Source organism: Rousettus aegyptiacus, unplaced genomic scaffold (assembly GCF_014176215.1).
Source record: "Rousettus aegyptiacus isolate mRouAeg1 unplaced genomic scaffold, mRouAeg1.p scaffold_m13_p_10, whole genome shotgun sequence".
Taxonomy (NCBI): Eukaryota; Metazoa; Chordata; class Mammalia; order Chiroptera; family Pteropodidae; genus Rousettus; species Rousettus aegyptiacus.
The window spans coordinates 32,859,610-32,865,645 of record NW_023416285.1 but is presented as its reverse complement, the minus strand read 5'-3'; the positions used below and the strand labels follow the sequence as shown (position 1 = coordinate 32,865,645).

Genomic DNA, 6,036 nt, shown 5'->3' with positions numbered 1-6,036 from the left:
TAAAAAGAGAATGGATATTTGATAGGCAAGAAGTAGTATCTATACTTAATGTTCACCAACTGTATTAACGGTGGTATCTATAAGTTGTGAAATTATGGGCAAGCCTGAATTGTTCTGAACATGTGTGGTGTCTTTTTAATTGGAAAGGAGCACAATAAAGCTATTTTTATTTGTAGGGGAAAATAGAAAGTTTAAAATTTTGTTTTGATAGGCTGCACCCAAAATTCTGACATTAAAATGTCTGTTTCAAATGATCATGATGAAATATTCTTACTGAATATATAACTTTTGGCATATGCTCTCTGAATCTCAGTTAACTTACCCATAAAATATAAGGATATCATAGTCAACTCTCAAAGTTATTGCAAAATTTAAATAAGATAATATATACAAAATATTTAGCATAGTGCTCACTAAATGGTAGTATTTATTAGTAGTACTTAGATATATGGTAGATGATGTAAAATAGCCATTTTTATTAACTGTATGATTTAATGATTTTACTTAGCTCCATCTTTTATATCAGCTCCTTTCCACTGAGTATTTACTATGTAACAGGAACCATGCTAAATATCTATATTAAGTCACTTAAACCTCAAAATAACCTATTATTATCTGCATTTTACTAATAAAAAAAAAACCTGTAGGTTACAGAAGTTAAAGAAATTGCCTAAGATTATATAGAAAGGATGTGGAAAAGCTTGAATTCAGATCCAGTCAGTCTGACTCAAAAATTTTTATTCTTAAGTAATCTACTACAACACAAATCTGAAATTCTTTTATTTTTAAATTATGAAAACATCATTAGCCTGGTTATAAATCAATTCATCTAAGCAGTTGCTATGGCTGTTTTAATTTCTGAGTCTAGCAAAAGGATTGTAGAATCAGCTGAATATGTTTTGAATAACATCCAAAATTAAAGTCTTGTCACCGAAGCTTTTCCTAACATTACTCTGGTTGATAGTGCCACATAAAATAACTCCTAAGATTCTGCTCTAAATTCTCAGAAAAGTATGGATTCAAACGTTTTATAAATATGTAAAAATGTAAGTTTTTCAAGTTAATTATTTACTCGTTACAGTTTGACTGGGTCAGTCTAGAAAACTAACAATGCCATGAGAAAGAATCAAACAATCTGTAACAGAAATGCAATGTAAATAGATACCTTTTCTCAGATATTGTACTGGCAGAAGTAGCTGTGTTAACTGCTCACATGATTCCATTCATAAATATAAAATTAATAAAATGAAAAAAGAATTATGAAATTTTAGTTTTAAAACTACTAATTAAAATAATCATACAAACAATTTACAAGTTAGCTGAATCTAAAAGAACTACATTAATTGGTGAAATACAAAATTTTAGATAATTATATAGGAAGTTATCTCTCCAAGGCTACTGCATTTACCAATACAAATTAAGTCCAGTAAAAGTTAATGAGCCCCTAATAACTTCCTTCTGGCTACTGGAAAAGGCAGAATAGTACAAGAAAAAAATTTTAAAAGTGTTTATGAGTTACCGAGGTACACAGAGAAGAGAAGGATTATATGTAGAGGTCAGTCAGGAAAGCTTTAGGTAGCATATAGCAAAATACAGCTTTGCAAGATAAATAGAACTTTTTCAGATGGTTTCCATAAAGAAAAACATTCTAGGCAGAGGGGACTAATTGAGCAAAAGCACAGAGAGTATAAAAATTTTGAGTAATTGCTGCTCTTCAACACTCCTAAATATGAATTTCGAGGAAAGAAATGACATGAGGGTAAAGCAGATGAATAATGGAAGACCTTATTTGCCATAATTGTAGTTTGAGCTTTATCCAAGGGCAATGGCGAGACATTGAAAGATTTACATCAGTGAAGTAATGTGGTCATCCAACGTTTTCAATCAATCACATCTATCACTCTGATGGAAGACCACTGTATCATTATGAAATATCTTTCTTTGCTTCTGGTAATACAACTTGCATTAAAATCTATTTTGCTATTAGTATAACTATGTCAGTTTTATTTTGATTAGAGTTTGCATGATTTAGACTTTTAACCATTTTACCTTAAACTTTTCTGCAACCATATTTTTAAAATGTTTCCTTTGCAATGTATAGGTAGGGATTTTGCCCCCATCTGATAATCTAGTCTTTAATTAGAATACTAATCCATTTATGTTTAATGTAATCTTACTAATATAATATTTGCTTTTCACTTGTCCCATCTTTTCTCTAGTCCTGTTATTTCTTTCTATTCTTTTGCTCTTTGAATTAGTCAAGTATTTTTGTTGTTGTTGTTCATTCTTTTCCTCCTCATCATTAGCTTATTAGTTATACCCTTTTAAACTATTATTTTATGAATTAGTCTGGAGCAGAGTTTTTCAGCCATGTTATGACTGACATTTTGGATCAAATAATTCTTTATGAGGCTGTTCTGTGTGTATTATAAGATGTTTAGTAGCATCCGTGGCTTCTTCCCACTAGATACCAATAGTACCTTCTCTCTCCCACAGTCGTGACAACCAAAAATGTCTTCAGACATTGTCAGATATCCCCTGTGGGGCAGAATCTCTCTGTTGAGAACCACTGCTCTGGAACCAGGCTGTCTGATATGTTAGCTAGTAACCCCATGTGAGTACTTGAAATGTGGCTAGTTGAAATTGAGATGTGCTATCGGGGTAAATTACTCACTAGATTTTGAAGACAATATGATTTTTTAAAACCTAATTAACTTTTTATTGATTCATAAAATCTTGAAGTATTATGTTAGAAAATATAGTATTAAAATAATTTCACCTGTTCTTCCTTTTTAAAAATATAACTGCTAGAAATTTAAAAACTATTTATCTGGTTCTCATTTGTGCCTAGCATTATATTTCTGTTGGATGGCACTTCTCTAGAGATTATGACATACCCCCTTAACTTATTAGAGTCTACTATAAATTAATACTTTTGTGAATTACCAGATGATGCAAGGACTTTAGAAAACTTTCACTCCATTAACTGCTCCTACCCTCCTTCTGTGCTATTTCTGTCAAGTATTTTAGTTATAGATATTATAAATGTCATTTGACATTACTATTATTGTTTTATACACTTAATATTAGCCCATATTTGACCTTTTCTGTTTCTATTTACTGCTTCCAGAATTTCCTTGCTTCCAAGATCATTTCTTTTAAACTCCCTTTTTATTTCTTTTAATGCACACTTACTATTGATTAATTCTTTCAATTTTTGTTTTTTTCTGGAAGTGTCTTTCATTACAGGTAAATGAATTTTTATTTATGCATATACTCATGTAACCACATCCCAGATCCAGCACTCTAGAAACATTCCCAGCACTATAGGAGGCTCCATAATGCCTCTCCTACTCTGTATTTCCCTGAAGATAACACTGTCCTGACCTTTATACCATAAATTATTTTGCCTGCTTCTGATTTTTATATAAATCGACTTATCCAATGTGTACTGGTATTTTGCCTGGTTTCCCTTGCACAATGCTGTGTCTGCGAGAGTCATTCATTTTGTTGCCTGTAGCAGTTTTCTAAATAATGTTGCATTGTGTGAATATGCTGCAGTTGGTTTATCTAGTATCATATTGATGTAGATTTGGGTTGTTTCCAGAGTACTGAGATAATGAATAAAACTGTTATTGACCATTTTTATACTTGTGCTTGGTGAATAAAATTGCTGAGTCATATGGTAATAGATACCACCAAATTTCCAGTCCTTGTTTTGTCAATTATTCCATGAAAAATCATTTCTTCCAAGTGTTAGATTCTTTATAATCTTTCCTCATATCGTTCTAAGTTAACAAAACTAACGTTTTGGAAAGTACATAGGGAAGTTGTTAGTCATACATTTTAACAAAGATTTACATATCTGGAACATAAATAGCACAAAAACTGGAAGGATATAAATGAAAAAAAAAGGCAGCATATATAATTTGAAGCCAGAGTTGATCTGGTTATTACTGGTTTATAAAGTAGGCTCTGAAGTACAATTACGGGTTATAGAATCTGACTACCAAATTTGTATCCTGGCTTTTCCACTTACTAGTTGTGTGACATTGGGAAAGATGCTTAATTTCTCAAATCCTGAGTTTTCTTATTGATAAAATGGAAATAACAGTAGTACCTATTCCACTGGGTTGCTATGAGAATAAAATGAAATAATGTTTGTAAAGTGTTTAGCACACTGTCAGGCATATAACAAAGTATAATTATATGAAAAGGTATATAATTTCAGACCAATTAAATTACACGAAGGTAAAATTGGTATGAACATCCAAACCACTATTAGGCTCAAATTTAAAACACCTTCTACCTATGTCTAATGCCAGGGAAAATCTAGTTGCAACATTTTTCACCCTTTAATCTCCAAAACTGATTCAACTTTGAATGTTACCTTTTGAAAATGAAAATAAATCTATGGCCATGACACCCTGAATGTGCCCGATCTCGTCTGATCTTGGAAGCTAAGCAGAGCCTGGTTAGTACTTAGATGGGAGACCACCTAGGAATACCAGGTGCTGTAGGCATTAAATATATATGTGTGTGTATATATATATATGTATGTATATTTGAAAATGAAAATAAAGGTGAACTTCTCACATAGAATGACCATCTTTTTGTCAAAATACATGAATAGCTATGTTCCTCATTTAACTGCCTTTGCACATGTTATTGAAGTAATATATGCCTTCCAAACTAGGGTAAACTTATATTATCCGAAATGACTTATATAAAAGTGTATGCTATATTTTATCAGGTAATGGGCTACAATCAATCATACTGCCACAAGACCTAAGTACTTCTCTTTTTTTAAATTTCACATAACTAGAATATTTCTGGGGAATTAATTCACGAAAACTAAGAGCAAAATTTGTATTTGGACAAGACGACAACTTAACTCGTAAAAACAATGAAATTTAATGATTCAAAAGCTAAATGCTTGTTCTTTTTTCCAAAGTTGATAAGCAAGTTTATATTCAGTGCTAACTGAACCATTGACTTCAGTTCCTTTTACCTTTAGAGATTTTTTTGAACTTTTTGTATCTTACTTCTAATACTGTCTCCATCTGAATGTGCTTAGTTAATGTGTACTAATGCATTCAGAAAGCATTTTTCTTTACCTGTGGGCATGGAAAAGAAGAGACTTGTTTGTGCTATACTTTCGTTTTTCTTACATTTTACAGATTGGAAATTTTGAACACGAAAGAGCTGTATTGTGTTCTTAAGACCGAGTTGTAGATGGTAGAAATACAATACAAATTATTTAGTACTCTAAACAAATGTGTTGGCCAAGTAACTACAATGCACAGGTATGGTGCGGGCTTAGACACAAACAAATCAAGGATTTCAAACTGCATCATCACAATCATCACCTTTATCATCTTCACTGATCTCTCTGTGCCTCTTTCTCTCATCTCTTATCTCTCTGAGGGGGAAAAAAGTTGTATTAGTTTTCTTGTTGGTGCTTTAACAAATTACCACAACCTTAAAGACTTAAAACAACACAAATTTATTCTGTTAAAGGTCTGAAGGTCAGAAGTCCAAAATAAGTCTTTCAGGGCTGAAATCAAAGTGTAGGCAGGGCTAATTCCTTCATTCCTTCTGAAGGTTCCATGGGATAATCTGCTTCTTGCTATGATGGGTAGTTTTATGTATCAACATGACCGGGCCACAGGGTGCCCAAATATTTGATTAAACATTATTCTAGGTGTGTCTGGATGGGTGTTTCTGGATGAGATTAACATATGAATCTGTGGATTGAGTAAAGCACATTATACAGTAGGAGTGGGCCTCATGTACAACTTTGAAGGCTTGAATGGAATAGAAGGGTAAATAAAGGAAGGAAGACTTCACTCTCTTTGCCTGTCTTTGAGGTAGACATAAGTCTTTTGCCTTCAAACTTGGACTCAAACTGGAACTTACACCATCCATACCCCTGGGTCTCTCCAGCTTGCCGACTGAAGGTCTTGTGACTTCTCAGCCTCTATAACCATATGAGAAAATTCCTTATAATAAATCTCTTTATGTATTTTTTTTTTC

The 6,036-nt window shown here is 32.4% G+C and overlaps 1 pseudogene; it reads left to right on the top strand.

The window, feature by feature from the left end:
- Nucleotides 1-4,409: 4,409 nt before the first annotated feature.
- Nucleotides 4,410-4,523, top strand: LOC118609260 (annotated as a pseudogene).
- Nucleotides 4,524-6,036: the final 1,513 nt, after the last annotated feature.